The sequence below is a fragment of the Hetaerina americana genome, unplaced genomic scaffold (assembly GCF_022747635.1).
Source record: "Hetaerina americana unplaced genomic scaffold, ioHetAmer1.1.p SCAF_84, whole genome shotgun sequence".
Lineage (NCBI taxonomy): Eukaryota > Metazoa > Arthropoda > Insecta > Odonata > Calopterygidae > Hetaerina > Hetaerina americana.
This window is the reverse complement of record NW_027287472.1, coordinates 1,261,964-1,288,479: the sequence shown is the minus strand read 5'-3', so window position 1 is coordinate 1,288,479 and position 26,516 is coordinate 1,261,964. Positions and strand designations below refer to the sequence as shown.

Genomic DNA, 26,516 nt, shown 5'->3' with positions numbered 1-26,516 from the left:
GCGCAATTGAATAGAAAGCTGGATGTACGCAAAGGACAATTAACATCCATCGAGTAGTTAATGGCATGCCAGTGATCAATTTATTAGCGTTATAAAAATTTCGCAAAATAAATAATAAAGTAAAATTTTATTAATCTTAGTATTCCGTTTTTATGAGTCATACTTGCTCAATTTAAATAACAATGTTGTCAACTTATTCAAAATAATTTTTCTCTAAACTATTAGTTATAGCTTTGAAATTTAATTTACAATTAACATGTGAAAAGTTTTCCACTCTAAAGGTGTGTAGTAGAATCACTATAAATATCCTTATCAAACCCATATCTTCACGTAAAACATCAAAAAATAATCTTTGGGATATGTATTAGAATTCATTGTACCTTGTGTCTAGTACCATTGTACCATTATATTAGGCTATTGCTTTTCTGTCTCTAAAATGTCATTGATTAAAAATATTCTAACTCTCGATTGTTTTTACATAGTTGTAATTTTGGGAATTCCAACATGTAGCTCTGGGAATTACAACACGCTTTTTATATTTTATATGGAAATAATATTGTAGTGTGAAAGGTTTTTTCATTTTATGAAATATCTCACTCATGATTATTGTCTGAAATTTCACGAAAAAATTACTTGTGGCGGACTTCTCAAAGTCAGACCCAAATCCTTAAAATACATATAATTTCATCTTTCTTTAGAAGTGGTCGAAGAATCTTACAAGTATGACAAAACCTGCTTTCCTTTCCTTAAGAAGGGTCGGTTCCGAAAACGTTCTCGAACATAAGCTCACTTTGATTAAGAAATCTTATGGAATAGCTTCTTTGGAATTTCGAAGTTTATACTTAAGGGGAAATAAGCGGATTCCGTCCTCTATTTTCGAATCTAACTCCCTCCGGTACACCATATATAACGCTATGTATCCCTCCGTCTCAATTTACTCCCGCTTCGAGGCGACCAGTCGGTTCCGAGTGATCCGGAGGCCTTAAGAAGTAGACTTCGGAAGAAGACATCGGAGACATTAATCGTCCTCTCCTTCGCTTCCTTCGTCCTTCCCCCCCCCCCCCCCGTCCCCGCGGGACGATTCTCCTTCGTAGAGAACCAATAGGGCCGGCCGTACGTCCTCTCGCCGCCTCTGCTCGTGTGTGCATGTACATATATAATGCAAGGGGGATGAGGGGAGCTGGTGAGGAACGCCCTCAGAACACGCCCCAATCCATTTGCAATGCGTGGTTAAGACGCGCCCGTGTTTAGGGGTGTTCCCCAGTACTGCCTCCGGTATGGGCGACCAGAGACGGTGAAGAGCCCGGTGGGTGGGGGAGCATTATTCGAATGCACTTCCTGAATTTCGCACGTGCGGCCGAGGTGCATGTAAACGGCCCTCCGCGTCCAGAATGCATTTATATTCAAATTAACGGTCGAATCCAGGGTGAGGGGGCAGTAGCGTGGAAACCTTCTCAGGCGCCCTTAGGAAGATTGCTGATCCGAATTCATTTCCTTACGGAGGCGAATTGACAGACTTATACTTGCTTCTCCGAATAGTTCTTGGAACATTACCTAGACGCGTGTCCTTCCTCTTCCTATGTGGAAGGGGACAGATGGACATAAATTTATCGAGTGTGTGTGTGATAACGTTAAAAGGTTGAATATATCACGCCCAACTATTAATTTTTGCCTCCAAAAAATGCGATATTAATGTGCATGAATATGAAACTAGCCATATCCTCGGAATTGTTTATAAATTTAAAGTAAATTTACTCATCACTTCAGGAGGGTAAATGTAACTCACTGAAGATTTAAAATTGCTCTGGTTAAAACATTGGAGTAAGTTGTTATTGTAGATTATTGAATTCATCTTAGTCCAGTCAAATATTTTAAAACGAGCAAAATATCTGATTTCAGAAAATATATTTGGAATTTATTGTCATCGAATTGATTATGGTACTTTATTTCTTTCAATAGCGATGAAATAAAAAAATTAAATACCAAATGGAAATAAATGCATAACATTTTTTTTACACTTTTGGCTCTTGGTCCACTGCAAAGTGAACGTTAGGTTATCTCTTTTTCAAGTACTGCTTGAAATGAGTGTTATAATGTCTAATGAAGGTGTCTTACCCGAAGATAAGGGAACTTGTATCACATAATACGTATGCTTACAATCTACATTGTAGCATAGTCAACGTTCGAATAGAGTTTTCATTTATTCCTTCTGAAAATAGCTCGGTTGTAACTTTAAGAATGGTTGTTTTTTCATCATATAATTCATGAAGTATTAAATATTAACTTGAAAAAAACTATTTAATTTTGAGGAAACAGTAAATTCTACTATTAATTCTTATGTCAGAAGAGTCGTATAATATTTTCGCTATAGTGAGAACTATTTAACCGATATCTTTTCTAATTCTTTTTTTGCCTTAGCTCTGGGGAAGATAAAGTGATAAATCGTGAACTTTTTGCGTCACAAAAAATACCTAGCATACGGTAGCAAATGTAATACTACGACTGGCCGTGAGCACTGTGGAGTCAGCGTAAAATCCCTCGAGAAAATGTCACGTCAAAGCGCGACAGGTAATGAATGTAAGAATGAAAATTTGCGTTCCCTCTTTCTTGCCGTGCTCCTTCATTCAACTTCTTGAATAATAAATGCAAGATGCCTACGATGTGAAGTTGAAAGGCATCCTCTGAAAAGGTATCTAGGAACCACTTAAAGGCGGATGCAAAAAATTGTATGCGCCTTTCTTCCGCAATAAAGGAGCGAAGCGGAGAAGCATTTGCGGAGCGGGCGTTCGGGAAAATTTAGTTTTAATTAAATCCTTTGCCTGGCGCATAATGTGCCGATTCCCGTCCCTAACCGTCCCGGTCCATTCCCCTTTCCCCGTAGGAGACTCTCCTTCTCCTCCTGTCCCTCCTGTCCCCATCCTCTTGCGCTGCGCCCGGGAGGGGAGCGGGTTGGAGGGGCGGAGTGAAAGATCTTTCCTCCTCCCACCCGTTCCCTCCCAAACCGACGACGACCACCATTCAATCTTCCCAGCAGGAGAGTCCGCAAGCCCGGCTCCTTCCCCCACCGACTCCATCTGCAACACTTTTCGCTCCTCCCTCGACTCGTTTTCATCCTTTCGCACCTCCCTCCTCCTCCTCCATCTCCTCCCTCTTCTCTCCCTCCACTCTCCTCTCTAGTTCTTCCTCACCTTTTCATGCATCTCTCCACCCCCTTTCCCCTCTCTTTTTTATGCTATTTTCCCCTTGCAGACTCCATCTCTCCCATCGAAGACCTGATAAATTTTTTAGGCCATCGAGAGAAGAGGAGAGGGCAGGACGGGCGAAGAGGCGGTGAAGGGGGGGGCGGGAAAAGGGCCAGGAATGGCGTGGTGGCTGACGTGGCGTTTTCGCCTCACGCTTCGTCGTTCTCTTCTCATTCTCAGACTTCCTATTCCCGGCCTTCCGTGCGACTCCCCCACACAAGGTTAATGCTTCTCTGGGATATATACTTGTATATATGGGATAGGGAATAAGAAGTGCGGTGGTCAGAGCATTGACTTCCCAGGGGGTTTGGGTCGAATCTCTGGTGGAATTTTTTATAGTATTTCGTTTCTTTATTTGGGTAGAGTGCGGTAAGTACTTCAATTTTAGTACTTCGCCCGCTAGATTATATATAAAACTGTAAAAACCCACGGACTTTTCATTAAAAATTGGTCAATGCCGACCCCAGATTTCTCTCCACTGTATAAAATAATACATATTCTCAAAGGCACCCAACCATACTATATAGTAGTATACTTGTGCTCACTTTCACTTCTTTCCTACCCTAATTATCGTTGCGAAAAACCTGAGTAAGCTAAGAAAATTATCTAAAACATATTCAGAAGTTATCAATTCAAGGATAATCAGTATTTTAGGCTTGGTATTCTCAATTGAAATTCTCAAGCCACAATTGAATTCATATGTTTTTGTGTGACGACTCAAGTATGCTGGTCTTTGAATACGCTAATAATATTAAAATAGTTTGTAATTATGCATCCAGTAACGTTCTTGATCAGCACGACTGTATTGCTGGTCAATTATTGCTTGTGACATACCAATTACCTAAGGGGATTTGAGAGCCAAATTTTCACCAAGACGAAGTTTCTCTCTAGAATGGAAATTTTGGCATGAAAAATTAAGAGATGTCAGAAACCTACAGTTCTGTTCCTTTGGCAGTTGGCCATCCGTCCCTCCCTCTCCAAAAACTTCTCCAATTTCTCTCGTGGGGTCTCTCTTACTCTCTTCCATTCACTCCTTCATAGCCACATATTCTCTCCCACCCTCCCCATCTCTTGAATCATTCGCAGAGAAGACCTTTTTACCCCAGCCACTCCTCCTTTGTTTTTAAACATTCGCAGTTTTCACCTCTCCGCATTTTTTCGTCACGATCCATTTCCTTCACACGGGTCAAATCTTTTCTTTCTCCTCCTCCTCCTCAGGCCATTTTATTGTTTTGGTTCATATTTACCCTTTTGCATCTCCGACTTTAGCTGCAGTAGAAATCGGTGGAAAATGTCGAGAGAACAATACGTGCTGGATGGAAGGTTCCAGAGAAGGAACGTTTTTTTCAAATGGGAGAAGGGCAAAGCGTGTATAAAACTTTTAAATCCAAGCTCAGAAATTTCGACAGAGAAACAAAAAAATATGAACAATACGGCCTAGAAATGTGCGCTGGTAACTCTGTAGAATAATGCAGTCGTTGAATCCATTGTCGACGGAACGTGAAAGGTACCGTGAATGCAACAGCTCAAATGACATTAAAAAAAACTTGAGCTCTTGAACTGCCGACTGAATTCACATGCAGTTCGTGGCCTTAATTATTCCAGGCAATTTACACTCAACGTCGAAACGCTTTCAAGCCATGACTTTATCATTTATGGAAAGTTTCTTAAACTGATAATTGCATGTATTTCATGAAGTAGATAAAACTTTGCGTACCACATATGAGCCCCCTGAAGTTAAAATTTTCGTGTCCCAGTTTTCTCGACCGACTTAACAGAAAAAGTCACAGGGCCAATATTGATTCACTTGCCCTTACTTACTGGTGGTATGGAATGTGTAAGTAGTAAGCTCATTCTCGATTGCTTCATTCAGATCGTGATGTGCAATGTTGAACTCAACTTCACGTTATGCACTCTACATTATCAAGTTTTTGGCTTAGAGGATCGGGATGTTGGTGTTAGAATGATTAAAGATTTTTCATTAAATGACGGGATGCAATACTTGCAAGGAATTATCCACCCGAGGGATCAAAACCTCAAGAAAAAAGTACAACTCGGCCATTCTGTAGAAAGAATACAAAAAAAAAGATTACATTCCGCTTCTCTGGTGTCCCTTTTTTCATTTTTCTTGCGGCTTTTGTAAAAAAATGCCTCCTCCGAGTTCCTCAAGAAATAAATAAAATGCTATATGCGGAAAATTACTCAAGTTTTAATTCAAAGAGCGAGCTCAGCATCATATGCCTGCTCACTTGCGTGTCTCCGCTTACATCCAGTACTTATTTTACTCGTATCCTCATTCTCGTCAAATGCATTTAGCCTTTCGCTTTCCATTCACGCTCTGGGCCGCATGACGAGATTCCCTGTTCTTCATCCGATCTGCTTAGCTGAACAACCGCTTCCCTCGCGGGCCAATCGTATGCGTATTCAAGTAGCCATGCTCCGTAGGAGCGCACAGCGATGTTCCAGACGATGCCTAAAGCTTGCAATTTTCAAGGAAAGGGAGACGACCTTCTTTCTACCTCTCTTCTTTACTCCTCTCCCTCTTTTTTCCACCTCTCCTATCGCTGTTTATTTACTCTCCCCTCCCACCACTCCCCCGTCCCCTCGAGACTCATGAACGAGAGCGCAAGACGAACGGTCTAGTCCACCCGTCGAGGCGTGGTGTCGTCGGGTGCATCGACCGTGGCCGGTGGAGACCGGAAGGGGACGCGGGGGGCTGGGGAGGGGGACGGGTAGGTCGGGGGGACGCATTCATTCCGTCCTGGGATGGGGTGAGAATGGGAGGGCGAGGGATGGAGCGAATGCCGAGGATGAGGGCATGCATCCCGTATTGTGGGTGACGAGAGGGTGGGAGAGGGGAGGGGCGATAGGGGAGGAGCGGTGAAATTACCCGGGAAACGTGCGTGCACCTATTCCGTTTCCAGCCGAGCTGAACAGCGGCCTAACATCTAGCCAGAGATCCTCCCCATTTGGGCGAGCACCATACGCTGCTTGAACACCCGTCACCGATTACATCATTAGGGCAAGCATAAAATTCATTTTATCAAACTTTCAATTAGAAAAGAAAGTGTGGGACCTCTATATACATACCAAAATTTTTGGATGCTCAGCATTTTTTCGGCTATGCTCACAAATTGAGACATTTACATGTGTAAATTTGTCAACATGAGAGTTTGTTTCCATTATTTTTTTTGGTGCCATCTTCTCTGGTTATATAATGCTAGAATTTAATTTCTCACCGACTATAATTCATCATTTATTAATTAACTTACAGAGAGGGCGCCTAATGAGGGTGGTTCATTCTGGGTCTCCCTGGGGTAATTTAAGGCAAACTTTCACTTAGGGCCGTTGCTTTCAGTTAGTTAACAATTCTTAAGGAGGTAGTTATAAGACGAAGATCGGCTATATGCGTGGTAACTTTTCATATTGCACGAGATGATGTTAGGATACGGAAGTAAATTGAGTGCTCCTCCCGCAAGGGATCGTGCTGCCGCAGGGCTTCCATATCAGCTTCCCGTATTCTCCGTCTCCGAATCAAAGACTCTGGTAATTGCAGGCGATAGCGCGTGAGTGAGCGCTCATCAGGGAAATCCCACACGCGTCCCATGATGCGATTACGGTAACGCATCACGGCCTCTTATCCTAGCAGTCCTATCAGCGTGAAGACAAAGGGTAATCTACTTTCATTTACCCGGAACTGGAATCGTAATTTTAGGCCTAGTCGTTCAATTCGTTTGGTATGATGTTGCTTTCGCGGCATTTTATTTGCTGCATGAGAGATATTTTCGAGTAAACTGTTATTTTTGGCGATCCTGTTTGAAGACCACAGAGATCATTTATTCTTAAGTCCGCCTCATTATGGATAAATTGCATGTACCAGAGATTGTAAAATAAAGTTAGTCGTGTATCGCGTAGGTATGTTTATACTGTCGGATTTGTTTTGAAATTCTCAACGAAGCGAAAGGTTTGATTTTAAACGAATGAATTTCACTTTCGTTCTTTTTCGGCATCAATGTTTTATGCAAAAATACGTTTATTGTTTGATTTGGCGAGTATGACGTAGCGGCCGAACGTCATTTTACTTGTTCGTTCTCATAAATACAGGATTTTCCGTGCCGTCCAGTCGTTCAATTTTTTGCAAAGCTTTCGGCCACTTCACTGGTTGACATCTAAAATTTTCCTATTTAAAAAATATTTTTTTTTCAAACAGGAATAACTGTTCTTAATTATTTTAATCTATGATTACATTCTCTACTCCTGTAATATTTGGTCGTCCGATTTCTTCAGAATGGCTGCAAAAAAAGGAAAAAGCAAAAAATAATGTCAAATAAGAATGAAAGTAAAATTCATTCGTTGAAAATCAAATCAAACCATTTAGCTGCTTTAACCTGTGACACAAACTTCAGTAATAATCGAGGCTTGTGAAACCATTCGTGTTTCTAAATTACTCTTTAGTTTAACGATCAAATTTTCTTTTCCCGTCACTCATGGCACACATGCTTTCCTGAAGACCATCCCACGGCAAATGTTATTTTAAAACGACTCCTTTGCCATGTAACTACAATGTCTTCAATATTTTTTAATTCTAATAAAAAAAGAGAGATAAAATGAATCCCCTACTCATGTATTGGGATTTAATGGCGTTGGTCGGGGATAAAATTCATTGAATAGAAGCTGCTTCTCTTAAAGCCGAGCACGGTAATTGCTGACAAGAGATATAATAACTTCAAAACGATTGGTAATTCTTACAAAAGTAATTTAGGTTACATTGCGTGCTAAAAGTCAGCGAGTACCTCCTTGTGTCCTGGGTTTATATAAGAAGTTCCTTTATCTTACTATGGGGAGAAAGGTACCAAATTGTATTTAAAATAACAGTACACGTCTTAGCGGCTGACATTATATTCCCTAATGAGTCATTTTTTTGTCCAAGACACTTTTCTGAACGACTTTTTAGGCTCTTGGATTCGTTCCTTCAGTTGTTCCTTCCAGTTCAAAATATGTCCAGATCCACGTTTTGTAAAAACTGTGGACCACATAAAGGCAAATGAAAAAAAGAGTACTATTATATATATATATATATATATATATATATATATATATATATATATATATATATATATATATATATATAGTACTGCGGAAACACGTTGCACGTAACCATGCTTATAGACTTAAGGGCAAAATAGGGTGTCATTAACCTATTTGACTTGGCCGAGATTTGACTTCTACTAAATCTTCCTTTTGGATACTCCACCAGCTTCATCTTGGAATCACCTTTTTTTTCAAAATTCTTTTTCATGGGTAGTTACAAGAGTAGATTCTGGTAAATTTATTAAAGTGTTTCATAGCAAGCTGGATTAATTTAGGGTTTAAACGGAGAGTTTCCAGAACATATTAAAGGATTCCTAGCTTATTTTTATTCTCGGCTGCTTAATGAATTTGACGAAATATTTTTCAAATGCTTTCCGTAGAAATTAAATGCCAACTGCTCCCTCTTGCCCCGACAGATGCCGCGGGGTTGAGGGAATGATCCCGCAGCGGCGTGATGAAGGACCCGAGTGCGACTGAACCGTGACGTCATGCTCCAAGAATGACACCGGGATGGCGACGATGGACGGCCATCTTGACCACTTATATATGTCTCCTTGCAGGTGAGTTATACGTTAAAACGTGACAATCCCTTATTTTAATCAAAACGAGAGATTTATATCGGAAAACCCTATCGAAAAAAGTCAGTTCTGGATTAAAAGGGTTTCCTGATGAAAATCTCTTGTTTCCTGCACTCACATTTCCTGCATGTCTCTTTGCAACTCTTGAAATCAGCGTACTTTGGTTTTCGTATTCTCCAAGAATTCAATATTTTATTAATTAGTTCTCCCTGGTTCAAGGTAGACGTGTCTGAAAAACATAGCTCTTCTTTTTCTGATGGCGTCTAAGATCTGTTCCATCTTGTTGACATTTTCTGATCTTTGACCACCCAGTATTATTCTCAGAATGCTGTTAGCGTTAATTTCACCCGCTTAACCAAAACTGTCCTTGATAAGGTCAGCCATCGGGCTGCATACAAGGCTTCATTGAGTGGTAATGCCTGAATTTCATTTTAATAGATATGTTTTCTTGTTGTAGTAATGGTTTTGTACAGCGCGGAAACAAAGTCATTGAAACAGGATGGTAGGCATTGATTGGCGAAATTTGACATGTGAGTGAGGAGAAGGATGTAAAAGGTGGAATTGACAGATAGAAGGGCAAATGAGGAAGTGATAGGAATGTTGGGGGAGGAGAGGGGTTTTTGGAAGTAATCCAAAGGAGGCAGGATTGATAGATGGAATGAATTCTGATTGGCAGTGGGATGTTGAAGACTGATAGAGGGGAGCAAATGTTAGGGAAGCGAGGAAAGGGGAGGAATAGGATAGGCATGTTGGACGTAACTAAGGAAGCATGCGTTTGTCGTATACTATTTCCTCTACTAGGAGATTTTTACGTTATTATTATACCACTATTATTATTTCATTTTTGACATATCATACAATCACACTGAAGGAAGCAAACTTTTCATTTGTCCACACGGATTTAATACGTATTTTCCAATCGTTTGTTAATTCAGTGAAAACTTGACGCACCTACAAACAAGCAAAAACATGTCACTGTTTGAATAACTCTGGGATACTTAGAGCTCGACTTATCAAATTTCTTTTTGGAAGAAAAATATCCTTCGAATGTTCATTTGCATAAGTGCAACAATCAATCTTATTAAGCCAATAATGGTTGTGCATTATGTGTTAATGCATTATCGCTTTGCTTTTTAAAGTATAATTCTCATTTATTCGTATAAAACTCATTTATCAACTTAAAGTATAAAACTCATTTATTCGTATAAAACTCATTTATCAACTTAAAGTATAAAACTCATTTATTCGTAGGAAGAAACTGGAAATATAAATTCGGTGCTCCTCTTTGGAAAACGTCCCCTTACATTTTTTTCGAAGCGCTGTTAAAGGTTGTACTTTAAAGAACTCCCTCTTTACTTTGAACGTTGAAAGAATTCCTTTCCATGTTAACGTGACACGATGGTTAACAAGCAAGATAGTTATTTTATCGCTTTCCGAAAAAAGCGCACCTAAATAAATCGCAGTCTATTCTCGTGCCTTCCTTAATACTAAATCCTTCTCCATAAAATCACTTCCAGGAATGATTCATATCAACCACTATTTACTCATCGTACCAAGAATAATCAGTCACATCCTCCCTTTCGACGTGAGAGTCTAAATTGCACGTCGGTACTGAATTTACTGTCGGTTTTCTTTTCAAGGCGCGCGTCGGCTCTAAGGCGAGCAGCTTTCCATCGTCCCCTGCCTCTCGTCGTCCTCCCCTCTCTCTCTCCCATGAACTCCCTCAGGGCAGATTGTTCCATTCATTCGATGGCCTGGCGGTAAAATTGGTGAGCAGGATGGGTAGGGGCTGGGGCAATCTCTCGCAGAAACCCATCCTTCCCGAAAGCTTCCGAGTCTTCATTGGGAACTCGTGTATCTTCAGCGTCTCCGTTGATTCCACCCTTAAATAATTCTCTTCCCAATTACGTCGATCCAGATCAAGTTCCCGAAGTATGCTCCGAGGGATTGAGACATCCGTTTCATCCCAACAGCGGTGAAATTCCACGATGAAGTCGTAGAACTGATGATCTACTCAGCCGCAGGGTTGTAAAATTAATTTGATTTTTTAAATTGGTGGATTTTTTATGCATCGGCGAGATGGGGATGGAAAAAAAAACAAAATTTGAAATATGGATCACATTCTGCTATGCATCATTAGTGTGGGTGGTATTTGATCTTAAAATAACTGGCATTTTGATTGCAAATGTGGAAAGTCAATAATATGTTTCATGCGAATTTTCAATGAGGAAACACGAATTCTGAATATCGAAAATACATGCATGCATTGACGTGTCTGTTCTTGATTTTATCTCTCTCTGATATTGTGAAATGGGAGAGCATTTACATTTATCAATTTGCGAGCCTATCCTATTTTTACGCAAGATATTTAAATCTTCCAATATATTTTGGAGTTTGAACTGTTTCAGAAATATCTAATCTCAATCCAATTTACCCACATTCCGTTGGTAATCTTAGTCTGAATTTTCTTCTTCGAAATACCAGGGGGACTTGATCTGTTTTTTTTTCTTTCAGTTCCTCTTGTATTTGTTCTCATTGCGATTATGATAAATCTATAGTGTCACCTTGACTAGATCTAATTATTTATTTGACACCTTTCTCGATATGTCCCTTGTTTTTGAAGCGTATTTGAAGTAAACCAATTATATTACCTTATATAACTTACTACTCTGAGACCCGCACTCTATATTGTCTCCCAGCTCTGAAGTACTGTAGGAATCTCCCACGTCAAAATCTAATGCGTGTCTGCCTCAATAAGACCCTAGCATGTGTTTCTTTACCACAAGCATGTGAAATTTATTTTATTATCGTTAAATTTGTTGCTAAATTTTGTGTCAAGAAATGTTTACGAATTCATCAATGGTTTTTATTAAAATTTCGGATGTTGCTTTTCCAAATGAACAGCATTTTTGTAAACCTTGATTTCGGGGTTTAAAAGTTAGTCTTTTTTCTCTCGAATGTCCTACTCCGAGGTCCAAGTCACTTGGTTATCTGTGAAGAGTGGAATGGGTCTCAGAGGAAAGAGTGCGATGCTTTTACTTCAGCCGTCCCTCTTAACCTTACGCCCTCGGGTTATGGTGGAGTTAGCCGTTGATTCTCTCCAACGTATGATACGAATTTTGCTTTTTTATTTTACCGCTATGCATACTGAATTTTCTTTTAGCTTTTTGTTGAAAGGAGACACGTCACTTTAAGTGACAGCCAAGCAAAACAAAGAAGATAAATTTTTGAGGGATGCGGAAAACCCTCAAATGAGAGTGAAATTTAGAAAAGTACTTACTTCTCCTGGCATACTCGTCTGGTATTAAGATTAGCTAAGAAGTTAAATATCCTATTCAGAGTCATGTTTTAAATCTCCTATGACCAGCTATCCGTAAAGTAACGTCTGATCATGACCTCTTACTTCTTCCCATGGAATCATATATTAAAAGGAGCATTGATTTCTTTACTTTGGTTTAACCTCCTGTGGAAACTCTATGACTGTTACCATGATACAAAGAATCACAGAAGTGTGCTGCTGTTACAGAATATTTTAAAATTGTCATTTCCATCGTGTAACACGCTTGAGTACACATTTTCTGTCATCAACTCTAAGCGATGCATATCACCACTCGAGAACTCAACAAATGTCAATAAACTGTATGTTTTTGCTGCCCCGGACCTCGAAGCGTACTTCCTATTTATTCCCGGATCAGAATGAAAACTGATGGTAAATGAGGAAAAAACACTGCAATAGTTGTTATTGTCTGCCATCGTTGAGCGATTCATATTCATTCATACTCGGGCTTTTGTTTTCATTATTCTCTGATGAGGCTCCGGATTTCCACATACGTATGCAGTCGGATTAATGTGATGAATAAATTTCGGGTGGCCTGGGTACAGGTCCCAACTCCCATTTTTCATTTTAAGACTTAGATTAGCAAATATTCCATATTAATTGGAGTATTTATTTTGTTATCAATATATACTGAAGCCGTTTCGGCAGTATTATCTTTTATTGTAGAATATTCAGGGTAAATAGGGAAAATGTGATGAAAAGGTCAAAGAGAAATGTTATCTTTTGCTGGTTAGGCCTCATTTAGAATATTTTGCTATTAGAAATGGGATCTTCACGAAGTTGGATTAAATACCTAATTAGATCGCGTGCAGCGTAGAGGAACTAGATTTGTAAAATATTGTTGTGATAAACTTTATTGATAGAATTAAGCTCTCACGGCTAGTAGTATTGAATAAATGAAAAACTCCAATAGCCGTAAACAGTTACCTAGTTGCGTATCCAAAATATTAGACGAGCTAGGGTGATGATCACTCACGGAGCGAAAGTTAAATTACAGATTAAATCTCTTGCGTAAGTTGTAAGTATTTATCTTTAGCAATGACGTTGAAAATATATTTTTGCCTCCATCGTACTATGGTAGACGAGATAATTACTGTATAATTAGAGATATTGTGTGGAAGAAGTAGATTTAAGATGGCATATTTTCCATTAATGATAAGAACAAAGAATAACACTGTTCGATTGTGGAAGGGGTACAAATATTAGAGTCAAAATTAGTCTGGTGTGTATTCACCCCCTGCCACACACCCTAGCGGCGACTTGCAAGGAAATAAAAAGTAGAAAAATACAAAAAGTTCACTGATTCGCGTTCATTCTATTTAGCGTTTGAGTTCGTAGATTCGTTGCCTGTAGCAGCCCTTTACTCTTCCCTTGCCATTGCTAACTCCCTCAATCGATTCTTCTCGAAGTCTTCCAATTACCGTCCTTCTTTATTTGGCCTGCGTATTTATCCCCTGCCCTTTCTCTCATGACACCTTCCTCTCTAATTTCCCTTCCAGCATTGTTCTACATTTTCATAATGCCTTAAGATTGACCCGATCCATCCAGTTCTTCTTTTCTCCATTGTTCTTCTTATTGGCTTTTAACCATGTACTTATCTGTATACCTACTGCATATACTCTGTATACTATTTATGTTTTTATTGGTCCAACTTCATGTTCATATTTTTTTAAATTCACATTTTTTTTGGTCCCAAAGAAAAATTTTTTTTCAATCAAAAGATATGTTTAATGACATAAACAATATTTTGCTCAAGCTGCACTGACTCTAATTGTGATCGATTTTAAATCTAGATCGTGTGTCTATTGTATGACCGAAGTAATTCCGTGATTACCAATGAGTCCACAGTAAAGTTGAAGTCCGGGAGCATGATCCATATTCATATTGTAAAATATCATTTTCGTTCTATCTCGTCGTTTATATTGAGAACCGAGCCGGATTCTCATAAAAGCCATTATCAAGCCCTTGACAGTGGTCTTGATAATTCAACAAAACTTCTTCAAACTATTCATATCTCCTGACAGTGAGTTTAACGGAAAGCCAAAAGAGCCATTCACATCAAACCTCTGCGCTGAAACCGAATACGATTTCGGTGCAACTCCGGGGGAGGAGTGGGAAACCCTATGGTGGGCTAATGACGTCGACATTAAATGAGGCCATAGAACTAAGCACGCGCTGCGGGTAGTGCGCCAATATGACGGATGGGGCCGAGCGAACTTCCATTCCCCTTTGGAATACCCAATCTTTCTCCTTTTTTCCTCGAAGAAAGACAAAACGAAAATGGAGGAAGAAATACGATTAATGAGATTTTGGGGAGGAAAAATCGGCTTTCAACAGCTGGCCTACTTTGGCAAATCTTGGAATCCTTATGGAAATTGGCACGAGGTGGGAGGTAGAAACTGTTAATGTAAATTTTCTAACGAATAAGATAGGTTCTTCTGGATTTAGGATTGGAATTTTGTGCATATTATGGAGTTAGTCTCTTTTGTGTGTGGCTATATTTGATTCATTAACCTACATTTTTATAATGATCAATGTTTTTGAGTATCTCCTTCAGTTTGCAGAAATTCCATTTTTTACATTTTTACAACTTTAGGTCTATGATAGGATTTTTTTTCTATTCTAGATGGCGTTGACTTGTGGTTTCAAGGTACCATACAGAATAGATTTAAGAAATGACAGTCATATTTTTGTCATTCGCCAAAAATTATGAAAGCTTCGGACTTGACCACTTAACTAGAACAGCGTTCCTGCTACTTGAGAGCATTTAGACTTCCTGTATTATCCTTTGTGGTTGAATAAAATGGCATTCTGTTTCATAGAAATTCTCATACATTTTAGAAATGAGTATATCACTGATGATTAATTTTAATCCCAGTGCATACAATATTTCATCTTTAATCTTGCTCGCCTGTTTCAGGTATTGTAACAATAGAGCAGTTGAGTGATATAACACCATTTTATGGAAAGAAATTAACATTATATAATTGCTACTCTATCATTCAGGTCTTTTTCCGACTGTGAGGACAATATCCAACCTCAGGCTACTTAATGAAGTAAAAGACATCTAAAAATTCCAAGTTATTTTTGCCTAACGAGTTATTTACAAATTCCAAAGAAACTGCGGAAGATGCCGCAACAGTAACTGTTAACGGAGTCATCCGCTAATGTGCATTTCAATGCAACAATTTCAGAGTGTAAAAATCATTCGCCTTGACTGGGACTCGAACCCAGATCCCTCAATATCCGGTCGAGTGCTTTAACCACTTAAGCTACCGAGGCGTCCTCTTAAACTCTGAAATTTAGTTATTTACCTATTTCACCAGATATGATATTATGTTTCCAGTTCCCTCTTCAAAATTAACTTTCCCATATTCCTTATGAAACCAATAAATCTTCATTTTTTTATGAAAATTTTCAAAACATTTCGTCAGATGTCATACCTAAGGTTTCATAACTGCTGTCAACACATCTAAGATCAGCAAAAAATTGTTTCCAATAGTAAGATGATGAACTTTTTGCAAATAATTAACTGATATCCGACCCACGGCTCTCTGAGTTAATTTCTGCGTAAATGTATTTTGCGATGGTGATGGCATTGGCTCGTCCGAATGAGAGCATTCAGTTCCCACATGCTTGGCGTTGGGCATTCAAGGGGCGGGCATATACGGGTGCATGTGTTGAGTAGAAAAGCCTGGGGAATAGAAAAGTAAGACTTAGGGAGAAGATTAAAAGAAAAAAAGCATGGCTTCGAAGCACTGGGAATTACCGAATCTCTCGATGCAAAATGCATGTGCCGGCACCTAAAAACCCTCATCCCCACCCGATCGAAGACTCGAAAGTTGAAAGTACTCGTATTCCACCCCTCCCACCCTCAAACTGAGTTAAATTTAACCTTTCTCCTCCCCCAGTAGTCCTCCACGTCTCGATCGCCGTAATTCTCGGCATTCTGTCTGCTCTTCTATTCATTGAGTTCTTTCGTCGTTCCCCCCCCCCCAACTTCTCCTCCCAGTTCCCTCTTCCTTGCGATCCTCCCCCCGGAGCTACTTCAACCCCTCATCTCCTCCAACCCGCCCCCACCATAATGCCCAACGCCTCGCCTCCATCGGATATCAATCCCCATACACCTTCCCCTGAAGCTCTGACTCTTGCTCCTCCTCTCTTCCTTGCTCTCCTAGGGTTTATTTTTTTATCCCTCTTCATCCCTTGCGAACATTACAGCCCTCTCGCAATTCCCCTGCCGACACCCTCCTCTTCCGCATCCTCCTCCTATGCGCAATATACTACGCAGCAAAGCTCCAAATACACCATTACCCTTCCAACATAATCCTCCTCCTTCTCCCTCCACTTTTCTCTCTCGCTTCTCCCCTCCTCCCTCCTGTGCCTGTTTCCCTCTGACCAGTACAAACCCCCATAATACCCCAGTCTTCCCTTCCCCACTCATTTTTAACACCTCTTTTATTACATTGTTACAGATTCTGCTTTGTCTCCTTCACTTTCTCGTTGCTATTAACCGAGTGATCTTTACTCTTGAGAGCATTCATGAGAATTTTCATCAGAGAAAACAATATCCTCTATTCTTACTCCTGTACTGTTCCTCATTCATTATGATGAAAATGATCGTTGATTAGAGGTTAATAGCATTATGAAAGATCGGTGAAAAAGGAGATAGGCTTACATTAGAAGCTTTTGAGAATTGGGTAAGAAGAAAGATGGATAAGGCGAAATGGACGGAAAGGAAAACAAACGAAGAAGTACAAGGTATAGCGGGGCGTAAGGGAGATTGTTGTTGGGTGACATCCAAAGGAGGCAGAAAAAATGTTAAAGGGTGTGACAGAAGGGTGAATGTTAGGCAAGTGAGGCAGGGGGAGGAAAATAATGAACCCATTAAGCGTAATTAATTGAGGTAGAATGTAAATGGAATTGAGTCATTGATTATAGTCGTGTCGGTTTTCAGGTTGCCTTTCGTTGGATTAGAATGATAAATACAGCGACGTGCCCATCCGAAACATACGATTACACTATAACCATAATAATAAGGGTTATAATAAAACAAAATATGTAATGGGTGTGCCACCTTTCTATACGTTCTCCGTGTATTCTCATGGTCTTAGGCGTGACGGTTTATATATTTACTTCTATATCTTCCGATGAAGACCTCTTCTCAGAATTCCGTCGAAATGATCAAGAAATAACGTGAGTGATCTTTTTGTGTGTGTCAATATTGTTTGTTGCTGTCCAATTTATTATATATATAAAATATTATATAATATATATTATATATATGTATATGTTTATAAATACACACGCGCATATAAATGTACAGGGTGCGTTCCGAAAGTAATGCAATTGATTACCCGCGCCGCTGCTATTGGTTGAAGTAAGATCTCAAGCCACTTGGAGTAGGTAGGGGGGGACGCTAAGCTTTGCCGCGAAACCAATCTCGGTGCTCTCCAAGCTGAGGAAGCGGCAGGATGTCAGTTATTGTAAACACACAGTGTATTGTAAACCGACAGTGTCACGAGAAAATAGAATCGACGCGCGAGCAACGTCAAGCGATGACTAAGTTTTATGCTAAACTGAAAAAATCTCTTGAGGAGACAAACAAAATGATTCGTGAGGCTTACGGGGACACTGCTTTGTCCTAGTTACAAGTTTCGAGGTGGTTAAAGGCCTTTAAGGAGGGCCAAGAAGATGTTCACGACGAACAACGCTCTGAGCGGCCGTCAACCAGCAAAACCGACAACAATTTGGCTCGTGTTAGACAATTGTTGGACTCTAACCGTCGATTGAGTATCAAGATGGTTTTAATGCAACAATTTCAGAGCGTAAAAATCATTCGCCTTGACTGGGACTCGAACCCAGATCCCTCAATATCCGGTCGAGTGCTTTAGCCACTTAAGCTACCGAGGCGTCCTCTTAAACTCTTAAATTTAGTTATTTACCTATTTCACCAGATATGATATTATGTTTCCAGTTCCCTCTTCAAAATTAACTTTCCCATATTCCTTATGAAACCAATAAATCTTCATTTTTTTATGAAAATTTTCAAAACATGGACTGGGCTTTTAACCTCGTGGACAGTGGCGCCTCGCGCACGACTACGAATGCATGTGACATTGTATGTACGGTATTTCGTCATAACATCTAGTTCCTTTAAAAGCCCCAAAATTTCAGAGTTTAAGAGGACGCCTCGGTAGCTTAAGTGGCTAAAGCACTCGACCGGATATTGAGGGATCTGGGTTCGAGTCCCAGTCAAGGCGAATGATTTTTACGCTCTGAAATTGTTGCATTAAAATGCACATTAGCGGATGACTCCGTTAAAAGTTACTGTTGCGGCATCTCCCGCAGTTTCTTTGGAATTTATCAAGATGGTTGTCCATGGACTGAACTTGTCGTCTACTGTTGTGTTTTGCATTGTTACAGAAGTTTAAGCGACGGTGAAAGGGTGCGCCAAACTCGTGCCCAAGGTGTTGTCAGACGACCAAAAGACCAACCGAGCGGAAATTTCAAGTGAGATGTTCCAACTTATTGAAAATGAACCTGATTATTTGAACAACGTCATCTTTTGTGAGGAAACCTGGGTTTATGAACGCGACCCAGAAACAAAACGCCAAAGCTCTGAGTGGCACACCGACCAGTCCCCCAAGCCCAAAAAGGCAAGAATGAGCAAATCAAAACCAAAAATCACGCCTTTCAGGGCACCTACCCTCTATATGAAATAAGTACTAGCGAACAAAGTCAAAAACACAGAATCACACCAAAAAGAAAAGAAACACACTTGCTTTCCGTGACTTTCTTTTCTTTTCGGTGTTTCTGTCTTTGTTCACTAATGCTAACTTCACGTGTACATTATTATTCACATCCGTGAGACTTTCCTGTATATATATATATATATATATACATATATATATATACATATATATAGATATATATATGCATATATATACATACATATATATATATACATATATCTATAAAACACTTTGTGAAAGTCTCGCAGAAGTAAATAATAATGAAACGAAGTTAGCACTATTGGACAAAGACAAATACACACAAAAAAAGAAAAGAAACTCATTTGGTTTCGAATTTTCGGTGGTCCAAACCACCTTTCTCAAGGAAGAGGAGGACAGAAATGTCTTTATCTTGCAAGTAAAGATTTTCAAGGAAGAACAGATTTGAACTTTCCCTCTCAAAGAAGAGGAAAGATGGAATGTTCTCAAGGAAGAGAAGAGAAAGAAGGTTCCTTCCTATGAAAGGGAATGAAGCCCGCATAGGAAAGGAACTTCCTCCATATGCCCGTAATGGTTTCCCAGGAAGATCTGGTATTCGAAAAAAATCATAGGTTGGGTGAAACTGCAGCTACCTAGAGAGGCTGCTCCGGGAATCGAACCTGGACACTTCGGCCAGTAGTCCAACGCTCTACCCCTGGACTACCACCCCCCACACATGGATATATATATATATATATATATATATATATATATATATATATACATATATATATATATATATATATATTTATATATATATGATTAGAGGGATAAGGAAGTCATGAATGTAGAAACATAAAGTTAGTGAGGAAGGCGGAATTGAGCCTGGAATCTTGAGTTTTCTCAACAGAAGCCCGGGAAACTGAAACTCCGTAGTCACTTCCCGCTCTTGGATTTTTTTTTAAGGGAAGGATAAAAGAAAGTGATGACAAGGTTGTGGTTTGGAATTGCGGACGTCAGTGCCAGGTCTTTTTAAAGTAAGAGGCTGGATGAATGAAGGTGCGGAAGTTTCCAGACCTAAAGGGAAAGTAGGGGAATGCCTGATGAATAATACATTATTCAGTAGGGGATCCTTCTTTCTCAGCTGCACATTTTTATTTTGTTTTATTGACTCCAGTCGTTGTCATTTTCACTGCTAAGTATACGATATCTAGAACAGAACTGCACTTCTCATAACCCTCCTCCAAATCATTAGGAGGAAGAATTTGATGTTTTCACCCATCGTCTCCGGCATATTCTTGAACACTAGTTTTGAAAGTCCTACCTTTTCGACCCATATGCAGCGAACTATTTGTCTAATTCCCCTCTTATGCGCAATGGGGTTTTCTTCTGGGTCACATTTATCATTCGTTTTTGGTATTGCTTTTATTTATTTCATCGAGTCATTAAATGTTTTAAAAATATTTTTAATGTGGGGAAGCACATTTTCTTCTCTTAGTAGCATTCCAGGTTTGCATGACCCCCGCAACCCAATATTTACTTTTTATCCGATAATTTGATAATCTCATGGAAAATATATTCCTAGGAGCAATAATCCACAGTATTTCATTTGGTCCATTGCAAAAGTTGGTGGAATCGAGGATATGTTGTTTTCGATGTAGCCCTGTCCAACAGTTCTTACATTTCTAGTATAATTAAGTACAGGATGTAAATAATGATATTTACTTTAACATTTGGCTTTGTCTCAGAAAGTGTCTGCAGGTAAAGCATGTGATTGATCGCTTCTAATTTCACATATTAGTAAAAAGTGAAATGCTTACCAACCCAAGCTCAAGATGTAATGGTCCAAAATTTTATCTCCGATATTTCTTTTCATCTTACCCATTCCTATATGAACGCCCTAATAATGGCTAAATTACACGTCAAAAGGTTCCTATGAAAAAGTTTCATGGATAAAGTCAAATTCAGCTGTGATAACTAAAGTTATAGCAAGCTATGGCGTAAATATATACAAATTTACAGAGTAAGAAAAACGGTAAACGTATCAAAGTAATAAAGATGGTGGTAAAGTCAAATACATAGAAAGTATAAATTCCATTTTGAGAATTTAATAAAAGTTCGCAACATTTTATTTGAGTATACATATAAATGAGAATGTAAATATACGCTCATATCATCTTCGGTCTATTTGAAGTCTCATGGGAGTTTATTTTCCATTATTCCATTCCTCATTCATTAAAAATTATATTATGTTACATGGATATGAACTCTTTGCATTGCCGTTCGCGGATTCATGTATCTTTATTATTTCAATTACTGAGTCTGATTAAATTTCACCTGGAACTCGGCACTTTCAAATCAGTACAGATATTTCATTTCCGTTCCCCGACAGTTGCATTTCCAGGAATGTCGTTTACTATTGCTATAGCACAGTTTAATTGCAAAGTCTATGTTTTTTAACATGTATTTTTGTTCCAGCATTCATAGCATCCGTGGATAGGATCTTTAAAAATTATTAACCGAGTAATAAGTTTATTGCTGAATACTTATCTTTGAGTTAAAGGAGTGTAAATAAATGAAGGCAAAACAGAGTATAACTGACGTTTTACATCGGACTTAAATTCATACTTAAGGTCATGCCACTCGTTGGTTATTAACCACTTCTCAATCCTCTACTCACATAGGTTCGTATTTGCATTCCATTCCGTATCAATTACGATTAAGTATCAAGCTTCATACTTTTATTTATTCCTCATTCATTCATCCCTTTTCGTCATTGACATTTTATAAGTATACCAACTCAAAATATTCTAAAAATATTTTGTTTTTTTTAAAGAAATTGCTTTTCTTAGCGGGTAGCATTATTTGCCATTTAATATGGACAAGAAAATTTTTACAGCATAAGAGAAATGTAAAAAAATAATTTCATTTATTTTTTCGAAAATATTTTCAGCTACTTCCATATTTTCCCCCGACCATCGCATTTCTTTCAATCGCACAAACTACACGCTTGGCTTTGTGAATTGTATATTTCCAGTTTACAAAAAATATGGAGGCTCAGGCAAAAGTAATGAGTTCATGTTGCCTGCTGGAATATCTGTTTTTGGCTGTTAAATGTGCGAATTGGCTAAAGCCGTCGAGGCATCTCCAACTGAATGCCTAACACAGCTACTGTTATCTTTTATTTTATTTCCATTTCATTCCTCTCCATCCTTCGAATCAACTTTCGAGATAATTACTATGGTGTTCTTTACCTTCCTCTATTATCAATTCGTTTCTCGTTCTTTTATTTACCTTCCTGTTGAGCCGAAATGTATGCTAATCCGTTTCATTCTGCTCCACCCCCATTCGATCTTTTTGTTTATTTTCCCACCCCATCCTCCTCATAATTATAGTCTTTTACTTTCATCCTTCTTCTTCAACCCTCTCTCTCTGAAGTTTACCGCCCTCATCAATGCCATTCTCTCGCTCTTCCCTAAACCCACATTCCCACTCCTTCTCTCATTCTCGCCTTCCATCGTCCATTACCCCTTTACCCCCTCCGCTCGCTCGTCCCTTTGTGACCCATACTCGGCGCCCGGAGCTAATCAGGACGCTGATAACGTAAGCAATAAGCGTCGGGGTAAGATTTCGGCGTTGGCGTCTCACGGTCGGCTACAAACCCGCCCGGCCTCCCTCCACACATAGGCCAGCCACAACAATGTAGTAAGTTTGCACCGTGTGATTCGATCTCGTCCTGTTTTGATAAGGCAACGAGACAATCGGGAGGCAGAGTGGGAGGAGGAAGGTCTGAGGGGAGGGTAAGAGACGACAGAGAGAGTTTATGGCTTAATATGAGAGGGTGTGGAAGGGATGAAATGAGATATGTCATAATGGGGAAGGGGAACCAACACCACTGCATAGGACCCGGGGAATAATTAAATGGAGGCTATGTGCGTGGGTAGAGGAGAAGGGTGACTAGCCCACGGCGTGAAGTTCTGCCTACTGGGATTGGCCGACGATCCATCTACAAGTAATAAATGAGGCTTAACTGTTCATTAAATATAGGGTTTCTTTCATATCTTAGGTTTCATTAACCTTGACAGAGTTCCTAGTAGTGGTCCTGTTGGATTGGCATTGAAATAAATTTAACCATCATTACTTAGCTTGCGGCTTCTTTTTAGAGCTTTTGTGATATTTTTCATCAACGATGGCAGGAAAATGTTCAGAAAAGTAATGTCCATATACAATTGAAACCAATCAATATGAGAAAAATCAAATATTTTGTATTGACCGAATTTTGTGCTAAATTAATTTCATGCTCAAATTTTTCCTCTGCTTTGAGTTACTTAGGAATGCATAGCAACTTGGTATATATTCGTTTGTAATATAAAAAAATTAATTTTATGAACCATTGAACTAATATAATTTATTTCTACAATATAAACTATATTACAAGTATAACTGCATTAATTTACTATGAAATAATGTACATCTATACTCACTAGTGTAGTAATGGAAATAATGGAAATATGAGATTTTTGAAGTTGGTTCCAATGGTAACTTGCCGTTGAGGAACCAATGGGTAGGGAAATCCAATCAAAATTTCACTTCTTATCATCGGAAAAGATGTGGAGGAGTGAAATTTTTTTCACACTAACTGTCGTTTCGAGTTAATCATTTTATGTGAAAGATTATTATTATTATGAGGTAATCTACCGGTTAAGGTAGGTTTTTGGATGGACACAACTACCAAATAAATATTTTGTGACTCCTAACAAAACACAATCCAGCAACCTAGTCTACATCAACTATAGTGTCCATCATTTAAATCTTGGGAATGATAATTGAGGTGGTTTCCCGTTGCCTTCCTCAATAGTGTTTTTAACGTGACGCCATCACTTATTGGCCGCCCCACTGGGATCAGACGCCATTACAGCCGCCTCACTGAGGCACAGACGCTGCGTGGACTACCTTTCGTCTGGCTCCTAACCTTCGACCTATCTGGCATGGGTAACCCTGCCAGGAGCAATTATTATTACTCCCGCCAACACAGCTCTTTGGGGTCATCGGAACGCACAAGCCCCTCCACCACGTCAAGGTTGTAGTCCATAAGAGGGTATGTAAAATAATTAAAGAAATATATATTTGAAAATGTAAGAGCCGGAAAAGTAGGACCGCGCCCGCATACTATATTAACCAATTCTTCCCCTTACTCTTTATCGTGTAAAGTTGATCCCATTCTAATATCATATTGAATTTAAGAGTATTTTCCTCATCGTGACATGTGCGTTAAAGTTTTTTTATGAAATTAGCAATGCATAATACGTTATTAATGGAGAGACAATACACACATTCGTATTATTTATACTTACAATATTTTGTATCAGCATTATTGAGACTCCCATGCGCCTTCGATTTTGATCACGGTTTTGCCCCATGCGTGTTTAACCGTGCGGTTTTCGTGCCTGTGATATTCCAGGTAAAAATTTCTTGAAATTGTTAAAATTACGTACAAAAATATATTTTCAGTCGATTTTTTACCGCTGTTGTGATAATTGATTCCGCTATTTTTAATCCCATGGTTGTAAGTTTGACCCATATTAAATGCTAAAATAAAGGTTAAAGAGGGCCAGAAAAAAGAAAATTTCAGTGGAAATTGTGCAGAGCGAAGAGAAAGGCTAAAACAGATGAAAAACAGGATATTTAGGTGGAATTGAGATCAAATATTGAATGCAAATACGATCCAGCCAAAATGACGTCTTGTCGATGAAGTCTAACAGTAGATTTTTTGTGTATGGGTGACTAGTATTCCTTAATATTAGCATAGTTGCGAGGTATGGGGGACGTAGGGGACGTTGATCATGATCCCGCTTGCACACAAAACACGCCAAATATTGTAAAATTGCTTTAGATGCCCTCAATGACCAATTTTTGGGATAAAGTATAGAATAAATGATTAGCAATCAGGCGCTCCCCTCGCTTCGTGTCGTCATGTATTGACACGTATACATTGTTTTACTTCTCCTAGCAAAAACTGACATCTGATATAAATTCATCTTCATTCCGCATATTTCCCCTCTCCTTACATTCCGTCCAACATGCCTATTTTATTCCAATCCCTTCCTCGTTTGCCAAGCGTTCTCCCCTGAGTCACATTATTTAACATTCTATCACCAATCAAAATGCTTTTCTTTCCTTGGATTTCTTCCAACAATCCTCTCTCCTTCCCCACCATGCTCAGCACCACCTTGTCCGTTTTCCTTTCAGTCCACTTCACGTTTCCCATCCTTCTCTATGTCCACAGTTCAATTGCCTCCGATTTGCACCTATCACCTTGCTTCAACATCCATTACTACGAACCGATCAAAACCACTCGTCGCCCCTCAAAGTTTTGACGATTCTTTTCTTGACATTCTTACTCAACGTCTTTGCTATCAATTCTCCCTCCTTGTGAAAGCTTCCCGGCCTATAGAATTTCTTCTTCTTATGTCCATACTTCTTTGACAATTTTGGCTCCAAATACTTCCAAGATACCAAAACTTTTTCACCTGCTCTAGTTTATGAACCTTTATTTTAATACTTAACTTTGCCTTCCTATTTTTCTAAAATTGCTTGACGTTTATTTTGTTTACATTGATTCTCACCCCCGACCTTTACCTCTGACTTTCGAATGCGCTCAGCAAAGCTCGCAATTCCTTGGCTCACTGGCAAATTAAAACTTAATCATCCGCTAAACTTAGCGATTTTATGAATTCTCGGCTTTCATTGCCATTTTCGTTTCTTCCCATATTTATTTGCCCGCTCCTCCGCGTATTTGTTAATGCGTCGGGATAAAGAAATAAAATTTGTGAAAGCGTGAGACTCAGCTTTTGCGACCCCCCCTTGTTCCTGGAATATTTCTCCTCTTCTTCCTTCTTCACACTCACGCCCTCTCACTCTTACCCACTTCCTTCCTCCCGAATTTTCCCACCCCCATTCACCTCTCAGCATTTTTCCTTCCGCCGTCTTCCTCCTCATTCCCTCCCTCAACCCTCCGCCATTTCCTCCACCCCTCCATCCCATTTCCCGATGAGACCATCGAAGGGCCCCGAGTGGCCAGTCTCGTTACGCCCGTCAACCTACCACCCCATCGCCCGTCCCCAGACCCCCTGGCCTACCCACCCCCCTTTAACTCACTTGCGCCACCCCCGATCGGCCTTATCCCACTCCACTGTCACCTTCCTACCACCAGCCACCCCTATGGCAATCCATCCTCCTTCCCCTTTCACCTCCGAAAAATCCCGCCCCTTCCATTCCTTCTCTGATGCACAAGAAGGCATGTTTATGTGTGCGTTTATTTACATGCAGTATAATTCTAATGTATAGCATATATATATATATATATATATATATATATATATATATATATATATATATATATGTGTGTGTGTGTGTGTGTGTGTGTATTTTGTGCATCAAAGTGTGTGTTTGCGCGGGTAAATGTGTATTCATGCACTCGCGTGCACTCATAAAAATGTATATACTTACATGCGTATTATGGAGGTGGATACATACACGCGCACGCCGTATGGTT

The 26,516-nt window shown here is 39.4% G+C and overlaps 1 long non-coding RNA gene across 1 annotated transcript in view; it reads left to right on the top strand.

The window, feature by feature from the left end:
• LOC139698387 (uncharacterized) overlaps positions 1–26,516 on the top strand; it is a 312,741-nt gene that overhangs the window by 256,211 nt on the left and 30,014 nt on the right. Inside the window, exon 4 of the long non-coding RNA XR_011702912.1 lies at positions 8,750–8,893. This is a non-coding gene — a long non-coding RNA (uncharacterized lncRNA). The remainder of the gene's footprint in view (positions 1–8,749; positions 8,894–26,516) is intronic.